The following is a 13,254-nucleotide window of genomic DNA, read 5'->3' as shown; positions in this document are numbered from 1 at the left end:
CCTTGTTGGATAAATTCATGGTCCTGAGTTCGAATCCCAAAGGTAGCAAAAAATTATTTTTCGCAATTCATGCCTTTATACAGTTTATTCATGCGTGTTTTACATAAAATTCATGCATTTTTGCTGGTTCGTAATTCTTAAAATAAGGGTGGTTTATTGAATAACCGCACCCTATATATATATATATATATATATATATATATGTCGCAGCCCGATTCCCGACACTAGTGATAGTGGGGTACGAGTATCGATACGACTATTTTAAAAGAATAAAAGACAAGAAGAATAGGTCGAACATCAAGCGAAAGCTTACATGAAAAAGTGTTAAGGAAAAACATCATAAATTAACTCCAGGGGTATAAACGTCATCATTGTCATAACTCCATAAATATCAGGAATTTCAAGATAAAAAACAAAGCAGGTATAGCTTATTTTTCATAAGGAAGAATAATATGCAGAGTATCGCAGCAAAAGGCGAACCGATTATATGTATGAAGACACATAACCGTGAGTATATTACTTGATTCAAAAGAAAATAAAGTATTTCAATCATCAAGACTCTATCAATCATAACGGCAATGTTAAATATGAACACATCGATTGAAACGTTTCCCCCACCAGCAGGGCGTGAGTACATAATACTCAGTGGGCAAACGCCGAAAAACAAGAAAGGTGCTCTTAGAGCTATAGGTTTGAAGCTTGCCACATCTCAGCAATACACAGAAATAAAGTTAGCGTAAATGAATCTATGCATGCAGTTTTAATAATAATCATCATAAATATGTGTCCGCAGACAAGTAATCAACATGTATGTACCGCATCTACAACTTATCATCATAAACAAGGTACTGAGAAGTAGGCCTCCATCTCAAGCACCGTGACCGGCCGACCCGAAGACGGCTCACGGTCACCTCTGTGTACACAACCCTGCTTGTGGCAGGATCCGAATTTGTCACAGCCCGCAATCCCTAAGGATGGCTTAACCGGGGTTATGACTCGGGAAGGGGATTAAGAAGCGGGGAAAGAAAGGGGCATTTACTTAACAATCAAACATTTTACGAAAAGAGACATTTATTATATAACACTAGGATCATAACTGATCACTTGAGCAAAAACAAGACGTTCGTTCGGGAAGGCCCGTCGAAGTGGATTACCCAACAAAAGAGTATCATACTTAAAATAAAACATTAGCATAATCAGAGTATCTTGCAGCGGAAATACGTGTGAGTTATACATATGAAGATGTATACTCAAGGTTACATTACTGTTCTACGTCACAAGGGTACATCCGCTCAACTCCACTCCATTCCATTACCCGCTCAACCTGCACATTAGGGAAAACAACATGCAGGGCTGAGTAAAAATACTCAGTGAACATATGCCGGAAACATAACATTTTATATTATTTATTGTACTGCCAACAGTAACACACAGGGTTTTACTTGAAGGACCTGTGCTTACTAAACATTTTCTTTCATTTCATAAAGTTGGATGGCCATCCCATTTTCGGTCTATATGATCCATATCTGTTCCTTTTACACGCCGGGAAGGAGGCCTCCTTCCACGGACGCCAAGACCGGTCGCAAGCGACACACAGTCTCCATGAGTGTACACGTTAACCCTTACTAGCAAACCTTCGTCTAGCGTAGGGTCCGAATTCGATTTCCTTTATAGTTGGCGAACCAACACAGATAGGATACATACATAAAACATAAACATTTTTGGCAGACAATCATTCATAAACATTTCCTTTCCTTTCATAAGAACCATTTATCATTTAATCATTTCCATAAACATTTCATTTCATAAGAACCATTTACCATTTAAAATATCACAGTTATATCATGTCATTCATTTCATTTCGTATAAGAGGCCTGTATGCAGGGGATCTCTATATACGTGTTTTAAGAAAGCCCACCTCATTCTGTTCCCACTAGGGGCGTAGAGTTACCTCCTTCTTTAGCTTTCACTTCCCGTCTGGACCTTTATTGACGAAGAGTCGATAAGTTCGAGAAGAAAGTCGTGTAAGAAAGGAAGATTGATCTCTAAACTAAACTATCTCCTTTTTAATGATTTTAGGGTTCTAGCATCCATATTAATCTTGTCTCGTTCAAAACCTTAAACTCAAAACATCTATCACATAACTAACATTTAGGTTCGAAACCGTTTATTCGAACATCAACATGCGCATCAATCATAATTCGTTCTACTCACGCCATCAAGTTAAATATTCCATCATTTAATAACAAATCATATAATATCACATAGACAAATTAAATCATCATAGATCATTCTTTCTCATACTTAAAATAATTTATTCATTTTCAAATAATCCATATTAATAAGTCATTTGAAAAGAATTAATTAAATAAGAGTTTAACTCGATATATTTTATTTTAAAGTCCACTTATAAAAATACTTGAAATAAAAGAACTCTATTGAAATAATTAATTTAAAGGTCATATATAAATAAATTAATCAAGTCCAATTTAAATTAAATAAATAAGGACTCAAATAATTTAAATAGATATAAGCCCAAAATAATTAAGGTCCAAACATTTTATAAAACAATTAAATCATATGGCCCAACAATTTAATTAAAGAAGCCCATCAGATTATATTTTAGGCCCAAGCATTTAAATCAAAGCCCAAATTCAATTAATTAAATAAGGGCCCAAACACTTATTAAAATCGGCCCAAGTCTCGGCCCAACATTCAAACCCACTCCCCAAGCCCTAGCCTTTCTTTTCTTCCTTTCCTCCCTCAAAGATGCGCCTCTCACGCACACACACATAGCTTCAGCGCCTCACTCTCCCTCTCAAATCACGCAGACACACACTCACGCATACACAGACGCGGCGCGGCTTCTCCGGCGAAGCAGCGAACCAGCCGCCGCCCGTCGACTCACCACATCTTCCTCCTCTTCTCTCATTCCCTCTGTCACACTCTCACACGCGCACGGACATGGCGTAAGCCACGCCGCCGCCGGAAACAGGACAGCAAACGCCCCACCGCGGTGCGCCGCCGCCTGCTCCTTCTTTTCCGACGAACAGCCGAAGCTACCTCCGCCTCCGTCGACCGCCGACAGCCAGGTAACCCCTATCTCCCTATTCTCATTTTTTTCTTTTCCTCATCTTTTTCTCTTTTCTAGATTAAAAATCTGAAATCCCTCCTCTCTTTCTCTCTTGGCAGAACGGAGACAACGGCAGTTTCGCCGCCGCCGCTCCGACGCTGGCAACTTGCCTCCGCGGCAGCCGCCTCCCTGAACCCTTCTCACACACGAATCAGGGGATTCAGCCCCGATTTCAGTCAACACATAGAAATAGGCTTTTTACTGAATTCATTTTCAAATACTGTAAATGTACTTCAATAAAGCGTACTGCACTTAAACATTCATTCATGTAATTTCAACCCTCCATTTGTATATGTAAATTCTGTTTATAACAGGCTGCATATGCACATAAAAAAAATGGAATATGAGAAATTCGTATGTGTTGGTGGTTCTCTGAAAATTGACAACGAAAGGGTGATGATACCTTGAATAGGTGGATTTTTGTCTCTGCATAATTATGTGTATAGCATAAGTTAGAAATCTGCAGTGAAGAAAATTGAAAGAGGGAGAAATTTCCTTTCATTATTACCGTAAATCTTGCTGTTGAAAATGGGCTGCAGTAGTTGAAAATGGTGGTGTGAGAATGGTGAAGGGTTGGGGAAGACTTTAAAGATATAGAATTGGAGACTTTAAAGATATAGAAAATCTTGTTGTTGAAAATGGGCTGCAGTAGTTGAAAATGGTGAAGATGGTGAAGGCGTGGGATTGGCTTTAAAGAAGAATGAGGATCGTGGAAATTCAGCTTGATTGGTATGAACATGAAATTCTTTTTCAGCATGCTTAGTATGACTGAAATTCTTCAGCATGCTGAGTATGACTGGGGAATTTCTTCAGCATGCTTAGTATGGTTCCAACTTAATCATCAAAATATCTAAGAGATTAATACATTAATCATATGGTTCCAAACTCATTTAAATACATTGACACATACAAGACTAATTCTTATTTGAATTATAAAATCCATTTGGGCTTGTTAATTTAATAAATTAACTAACCACATGGATCAACTTTAGTAATTAATAAAAATTCATATTTAACACTTCAATGTTAAATCCTCATTAATAAATTAATGGACTCAAAATATATTTTGAGTGCATCGTCCACTGAAAATAAAAATAAAAATAAATCATCACGTATATAAATCATCAAATTCATATAAGTTCGTATTTTATTAATGGATGCCGAACCCTAATTATCATAATAAATCCTTAATCAATCATTAGAAGATTTTAAATCCTCAATTAAAAGTCGGGTCATTACATACTATCCCCTTGATGGGGTTTAGGTTTACCCTTCACATTGAATCCAATGATTTCTCTTGATGGAGAAACTTTTATGGAAATTATCTCTCCACTTTCACATCATAGGTCAATTCGTCATTTGTCAACATATGACTCTGTCAATCATGGCCCTCTTTTATTCACTATCAAATTTTGACGGATGATTTCAATCGTCTAGCCATTTCATCCCAACAAAGTGGTGATCTATATTTCATAAGGTATAACGCCTCATTTGCCAACCTATCGATAGTCGATTGATAACTGGTATTATATATCTCACAATGAGTGGCAAAAACATGTTCTCAGCTTTCACCCCGGTTTAGCTCGGTCGTCTTCAACATACCTTATTAGTAATTTCTATGTCGTTTAAGCGGAACTATAATGACCAATATCTCTAAAGCATTCTTAAGGCAACTTAAACAGTTTGTAAGGAGACCAACCATTTCGAGCATGTAGGCAGACAGCCTAAAACGCCGTTATAAACTTTTATTCATTCTTCGACGGAATCTCGAGTCATGTGGGCATTGGCTACCCCCTTTCGTGACAACCTTTGCTTAAGTCTGAAGGATTCGAAAAATCCATCTCGACAAATCCATTAGTTCGTTAAGGGTTCGGTTTGTCCCAAACACGATATTAATCTAGACTTTATGAGCTCAAAGACTCAAAGTAACAATATGATATGTTATAAAACCTTCACTTGCTAGCACGCAAGATATATTTCAACAAATGAGGTTACATCTCGTTTCATTCCTCCTAACTAGAATTTTTTTTTTTTTCTAGATCTCAATACATCTTAGTGCTTTTTGGTGATAGTATAAGGGTGCCGTGACTTTATCTTATTCTTAAGTTCATTGTCATGGATATGCATATCTTCCCTTCAAAGAAGATAACATTATTTGATTCCTCATGGTAATTCTTGAAACTTTTTATCCTTATTCTTACTCTTAACTTCTCATCCTTCCTTCGTGCTCCTACCACCATTTTCCTCAAACTGGGTGGTTTAATCACTTCTATCATCATCTTATCATATCTTAGACGAGGCCTTCCGGCTCACTGTATCATCTACTACATTGGTCTTGTCCATGTGATGGTTAATACCAAAATCATAATCTTTTACGGGTTCAACCCATCCTCTTTGTCTCATCAGCTACTACAATTTCTTATCAGGTTTTAGAATCTCTAGCACTACAATTCAAAATCATCAAAACTCTTTATCAGTAAACTATCATTTATACTCGACACCAATTGTTCGAGTGTCAGATACCAACATTTATGTGCGTTATTCATAACTCTCACACTCACTCCATTTAGACACATAATCGATATCAAACTCAAAATAATAAATTATATCTTAACAATTTATCATGCTCATAGTTCTCGATTAAATCTCGGACTTTGTAATTAAATAGTAAATTCCAACTATAATTAATTAACATGCTTCTCTAATTTATTTATCTCATTTAAACTAATAAATTTAATCCATGCTAATTTCTCATACTTAGCCATTTTATATGCATTTCTCATGCAATTCAAAAAGCTCAATAACTTATTAATCATGCTCATCTCATAAATACTCAAATAATTCATATAGTCTTACTAACATAGCATTAACTCATATGCACTGCTAGTTCACTTACATGACTTCACATACTCAACATATCTCAACTTAATAAATCATCGAATAGTTAGAAAATTTGTATTTAATGGAAATAAATTCCAAAAATTTAAATACAAATATTTTTAATTATTCTAAACACATTGGCATGCTCAAAATAACTCAATTAAAATCGAGCATCGCTCGTCTCTGGCCTTATGACTCACGGCCTTCATCAAATTTGAACCTTGGTGTTCAAATTAATCTAAGTAAATTATACGTGCAATATTTAATAAATATAAACACATATATAAACTCAAATCATTCAATATGTTCCAGAAAATGCCACTTCCTTGAGCAAAACTCACACCTACTGATTTGGCATAAATTCGTTCACCTAATAGTACTTGTGTACATGGTCCCTAAATGTTCCTTATGTTCATCTTCATTCTTGGAGTCACTAAGACGAACTTATCCAGGTGAAGGTAGAATACTCTATCAATGATGCCCATGAATATATCTGGGCATTTGTTAGCCTGAATGGCACAACTACAAACTTGTAGTGGTCATAACCCGTTCTAAAAGTTGTCTTGGGTGATGACATCCGATCCTCAATCGATCTTGGAAAACACATTTGCACCTTTGAGTTGGTCAAACAATTCATCTACCCTCAGTAAAGGATATTCATTCTTGAGTATTAATTTGTTCCACGCTCTATTGTCTGTGCGCCTTTTTAAAGTACCATACTTCTTCATAACATACAAAATATGCGCTCCTGATGGGAATGCACTAGACATGATTAAACTTAGGTCTAGTCGTTTTCTGCAATTGGATCTCTAGGTTCTCCAACTCCTTTGGAGTCATCTTGTTCGATGCTTTTGATACACGTGTCGATCTTGGTACTAGGTCGATGGTAAATTCTACTTGTCTATTGGGTGGCAGTCTTGGTAAGTTCTCCGAATAATCATAATGGAATTCACGTATAACTTTTACGTCCTCGACTGTCCTTTCTGTTCTAGCTCCTCCATTTAGGTATACAAGGAAAATTTGGTAATGTTTCTTATTTATCACTTTCATGGCTTGTATGTATGAAATAACTGATATTCTCTCCTTATACTTATATCTTGAAAACTTAATGCGTCTATTCTTGAAGGTTTGAAGGAGATTTCCCATTTAATGCATAAATCGTAGCATATAGTTCTCAGCTAACCAGTCCATTCCTAGGGTTACATCTACGTTCCATATTGGTATAACATCAAGTTATTCGCTACCACCTTAAGTGATCCTACATTCAATTACAGGTTCATATAACTACGCGTTACTATCGTTGTCCCTTCTACGGGTGAAAAGTTTTTCATGTCTTGACCACTTTGTTCAGTTTGAATTTGTGTCGGGTGATCCCCGAGCATAACTACCTTGGTGTCTAGAGTTTTGTTGAGCAATTCAAAGTACGTAAACTCACCGTGGTTGGCGAATGCCATTCTTATCTCATACTTTTTAGGCCAGGTCGAAACTTCTTCGGCATCTATTCATCGATGTCCACCTATTGTGGGGTATAACGGATATGTCGCAGCAAATCCGGTCGTACTTGGTCATAGACATCTTGTTTTGCTTGAGATTGAACATTTTCGTTTATTTCCACTTATAGAAGATATTGAAAATATATGTCATACGTCTCCGTCTTAAAATCTTTCTAAGACAAGTTTGCTAACCATACTTGAGTCATTGCTTTTCTCTTGGCCTCCCACCAAAATCTGTAGATCTAGTCAACTGGAATGCAACATATGAAGTCTTTGTTGTGCGGTACAAAGAAAATCAAAGGTTTTCTTCATCGTCTTAATCTAGAGTTTACCCTCAACTGGATTCTTGGTTTCAAAGCTATAACAAGCTTTACTTGAGAAAAAGTTCATCCATCTTTCGTAATGGTTCATTTTTGTCCCCATCTCGTTTCTAGCTTCTCATCTACCAGACATTCTATTTTTAAAAAAAAACGATCATCAATACATTCCTTTTCTCATATCACATGCGTAACACTTTTTCCATGATTCCATTGTGAAATCAGCATAGACAAAATAACTCAAGTCCTTATTCTCAAACCTTACGGTTTGTACTATAAATTGTTAACAAAAGGAGTGGTCGATAATAATCAGAGGAGAAATACTAATCTAAACTAATTTAGACACAACTGAAGGTCAATTAACCATGCTATAGTTTGGGTGACTTACTAAGTCAATATACTAACGCTTCTTAGTCGTATACATCAAAAGAATCTACTAGAACAACTCAAAAGTTGCAAAAGCTCAAATCTCGAATGATATCAAAATAAAGTGTTGCAGAAAATTTGTTCAAGAGACTCAAATAAATAACCAGAGGGTAGAAAGGAGTAACTACCAGGTCGAACAAAATGACCTAGAGTGAGAATCCATCTGATTTTTAAACTGAAGTTGAAATACAAGGATTTATAAACCCAAAAGACGTCTACTGAGATTTGGATCATGTGGACTGGCCAGGTCCAACATAATCACTTCCCAGTTACACGGGAAACATCATCCCGAACTTGGTAATTATGGGTCTTCTAAATTCTCAAGATACTATATATAACAAAACTTCAGCTCGCAGTAAGCTAAAAGTTCAAACTTAGGATCATTTATTCTAGACTCATATTCTGAACATTCAACATTCTTACATAAGTAGACATATTACAACATAGTAATGTAACAGTCAAACCATATTCTTTCTACAACTCATCATGAAACGAAGTCAATTTGATATTCTGTCATGTGTGAACTTTCGAACGTAGAGACTATGCTTAAAACCTTCGTGGTGTAACGTCCATCTTAAAGTTGTCTCATGCCACCTTTCGTTGACTTACTATCATCGTGGCACGTATCTTTTCAGTCTATCTTTGAGTTTTAACGAAACTATAGTCTCCCGAAGGAAACCAAAACATTCGAGGTGTTCAGTCATTTTTCTCATTCAACATATCAAGCATCTAGTATATAGGAATATCCTATTGATCTATCAATCTATGTTCTTTCCCAATTTATGATCATGTAACTCATAGCAATCTATGTTCCTTGAAAAACGTGTCCATGTCCTTTCATTCGTACAATCGTATCAACATAATATGCACAAATTGTGCCATAAAAAGGTAAAGCATCAACATATCATTCATAACATGCGTTTCACAATCACATCCTTGCAACTGTTTAAAACCATAACATAATTAAACATTGTAACTTCAGTTACCTTTTTCTTGATTGAGCGTGATGCAATGGAGCGTTGAGCGGTGTCATAAGATTCATTTAAGTCAAATGACTCAATCTAGACTTGGCTTTTGAAGGAAAATTCTTGGGCCAGAGCAAACGAACTGCTCTGATACCACTCTGTCACAGCCCGCAATCCCTAAGGATGGCTTAACCGGGGTTATGACTCGGGAAGGGGATTAAGAAGCGGGGAAAGAAAGGGGCATTTACTTAACAATCAAACATTTTACGAAAAGAGACATTTATTATATAACACTAGGATCATAACTGATCACTTGAGCAAAAACAAGACGTTCGTTCGGGAAGGCCCGTCGAAGTGGATTACCCAACAAAAGAGTATCATACTTAAAATAAAACATTAGCATAATCAGAGTATCTTGCAGCGGAAATACGTGTGAGTTATACATATGAAGATGTATACTCAAGGTTACATTACTGTTCTACGTCACAAGGGTACATCCGCTCAACTCCACTCCATTCCATTACCCGCTCAACCTGCACATTAGGGAAAACAACATGCAGGGCTGAGTAAAAATACTCAGTGAACATATGCCGGAAACATAACATTTTATATTATTTATTGTACTGCCAACAGTAACACACAGGGTTTTACTTGAAGGACCTGTGCTTACTAAACATTTTCTTTCATTTCATAAAGTTGGATGGCCATCCCATTTTCGGTCTATATGATCCATATCTGTTCCTTTTACACGCCGGGAAGGAGGCCTCCTTCCACGGACGCCAAGACCGGTCGCAAGCGACACACAGTCTCCATGAGTGTACACGTTAACCCTTACTAGCAAACCTTCGTCTAGCGTAGGGTCCGAATTCGATTTCCTTTATAGTTGGCGAACCAACACAGATAGGATACATACATAAAACATAAACATTTTTGGCAGACAATCATTCATAAACATTTCCTTTCCTTTCATAAGAACCATTTATCATTTAATCATTTCCATAAACATTTCATTTCATAAGAACCATTTACCATTTAAAATATCACAGTTATATCATGTCATTCATTTCATTTCGTATAAGAGGCCTGTATGCAGGGGATCTCTATATACGTGTTTTAAGAAAGCCCACCTCATTCTGTTCCCACTAGGGGCGTAGAGTTACCTCCTTCTTTAGCTTTCACTTCCCGTCTGGACCTTTATTGACGAAGAGTCGATAAGTTCGAGAAGAAAGTCGTGTAAGAAAGGAAGATTGATCTCTAAACTAAACTATCTCCTTTTTAATGATTTTAGGGTTCTAGCATCCATATTAATCTTGTCTCGTTCAAAACCTTAAACTCAAAACATCTATCACATAACTAACATTTAGGTTCGAAACCGTTTATTCGAACATCAACATGCGCATCAATCATAATTCGTTCTACTCACGCCATCAAGTTAAATATTCCATCATTTAATAACAAATCATATAATATCACATAGACAAATTAAATCATCATAGATCATTCTTTCTCATACTTAAAATAATTTATTCATTTTCAAATAATCCATATTAATAAGTCATTTGAAAAGAATTAATTAAATAAGAGTTTAACTCGATATATTTTATTTTAAAGTCCACTTATAAAAATACTTGAAATAAAAGAACTCTATTGAAATAATTAATTTAAAGGTCATATATAAATAAATTAATCAAGTCCAATTTAAATTAAATAAATAAGGACTCAAATAATTTAAATAGATATAAGCCCAAAATAATTAAGGTCCAAACATTTTATAAAACAATTAAATCATATGGCCCAACAATTTAATTAAAGAAGCCCATCAGATTATATTTTAGGCCCAAGCATTTAAATCAAAGCCCAAATTCAATTAATTAAATAAGGGCCCAAACACTTATTAAAATCGGCCCAAGTCTCGGCCCAACATTCAAACCCACTCCCCAAGCCCTAGCCTTTCTTTTCTTCCTTTCCTCCCTCAAAGATGCGCCTCTCACGCACACACACATAGCTTCAGCGCCTCACTCTCCCTCTCAAATCACGCAGACACACACTCACGCATACACAGACGCGGCGCGGCTTCTCCGGCGAAGCAGCGAACCAGCCGCCGCCCGTCGACTCACCACATCTTCCTCCTCTTCTCTCATTCCCTCTGTCACACTCTCACACGCGCACGGACATGGCGTAAGCCACGCCGCCGCCGGAAACAGGACAGCAAACGCCCCACCGCGGTGCGCCGCCGCCTGCTCCTTCTTTTCCGACGAACAGCCGAAGCTACCTCCGCCTCCGTCGACCGCCGACAGCCAGGTAACCCCTATCTCCCTATTCTCATTTTTTTCTTTTCCTCATCTTTTTCTCTTTTCTAGATTAAAAATCTGAAATCCCTCCTCTCTTTCTCTCTTGGCAGAACGGAGACAACGGCAGTTTCGCCGCCGCCGCTCCGACGCTGGCAACTTGCCTCCGCGGCAGCCGCCTCCCTGAACCCTTCTCACACACGAATCAGGGGATTCAGCCCCGATTTCAGTCAACACATAGAAATAGGCTTTTTACTGAATTCATTTTCAAATACTGTAAATGTACTTCAATAAAGCGTACTGCACTTAAACATTCATTCATGTAATTTCAACCCTCCATTTGTATATGTAAATTCTGTTTATAACAGGCTGCATATGCACATAAAAAAAATGGAATATGAGAAATTCGTATGTGTTGGTGGTTCTCTGAAAATTGACAACGAAAGGGTGATGATACCTTGAATAGGTGGATTTTTGTCTCTGCATAATTATGTGTATAGCATAAGTTAGAAATCTGCAGTGAAGAAAATTGAAAGAGGGAGAAATTTCCTTTCATTATTACCGTAAATCTTGCTGTTGAAAATGGGCTGCAGTAGTTGAAAATGGTGGTGTGAGAATGGTGAAGGGTTGGGGAAGACTTTAAAGATATAGAATTGGAGACTTTAAAGATATAGAAAATCTTGTTGTTGAAAATGGGCTGCAGTAGTTGAAAATGGTGAAGATGGTGAAGGCGTGGGATTGGCTTTAAAGAAGAATGAGGATCGTGGAAATTCAGCTTGATTGGTATGAACATGAAATTCTTTTTCAGCATGCTTAGTATGACTGAAATTCTTCAGCATGCTGAGTATGACTGGGGAATTTCTTCAGCATGCTTAGTATGGTTCCAACTTAATCATCAAAATATCTAAGAGATTAATACATTAATCATATGGTTCCAAACTCATTTAAATACATTGACACATACAAGACTAATTCTTATTTGAATTATAAAATCCATTTGGGCTTGTTAATTTAATAAATTAACTAACCACATGGATCAACTTTAGTAATTAATAAAAATTCATATTTAACACTTCAATGTTAAATCCTCATTAATAAATTAATGGACTCAAAATATATTTTGAGTGCATCGTCCACTGAAAATAAAAATAAAAATAAATCATCACGTATATAAATCATCAAATTCATATAAGTTCGTATTTTATTAATGGATGCCGAACCCTAATTATCATAATAAATCCTTAATCAATCATTAGAAGATTTTAAATCCTCAATTAAAAGTCGGGTCATTACAGAATTCGTCTCATCTCATCAGTAGAGGGTAACATACAAGCTCATATCATTTATGATTTCCAACACAAACGGCTCAGGCTCGAACACAGTGGATCTGGAAAAATTTCTCAATAGCAAATAATTCATCTCATGTAGGAGTTCAAATGGATGCAGAAAAGTTTAAATACGGCCAAATGGGATAGGGACTCAATAAGTCTACTCTCATGACTACTCTAGCAATGATAAACGCGGTCCCGGTGAAAGTACCTCTATTTCAAAGTACAATTGGTCAGTAGATAACAATGACAAATTTTATTATCACAAATATATATATATATTCTATTAGGCTATTTTAATATGTACAATATCTAAAATTATATTATATAAACATCAAGAACTTGTATGATAGTAGTTAGTTTTTTATGTGCTTGGTGTAGATTTGATCATTTTTTTTATGTATTGGAATATTAATTTTAATAT

This window comes from Salvia miltiorrhiza, chromosome 3, assembly GCF_028751815.1.
Source record: "Salvia miltiorrhiza cultivar Shanhuang (shh) chromosome 3, IMPLAD_Smil_shh, whole genome shotgun sequence".
NCBI classification, from domain to species: domain Eukaryota; kingdom Viridiplantae; phylum Streptophyta; class Magnoliopsida; order Lamiales; family Lamiaceae; genus Salvia; species Salvia miltiorrhiza.
Note: the sequence above shows the minus strand (reverse complement) of the source record.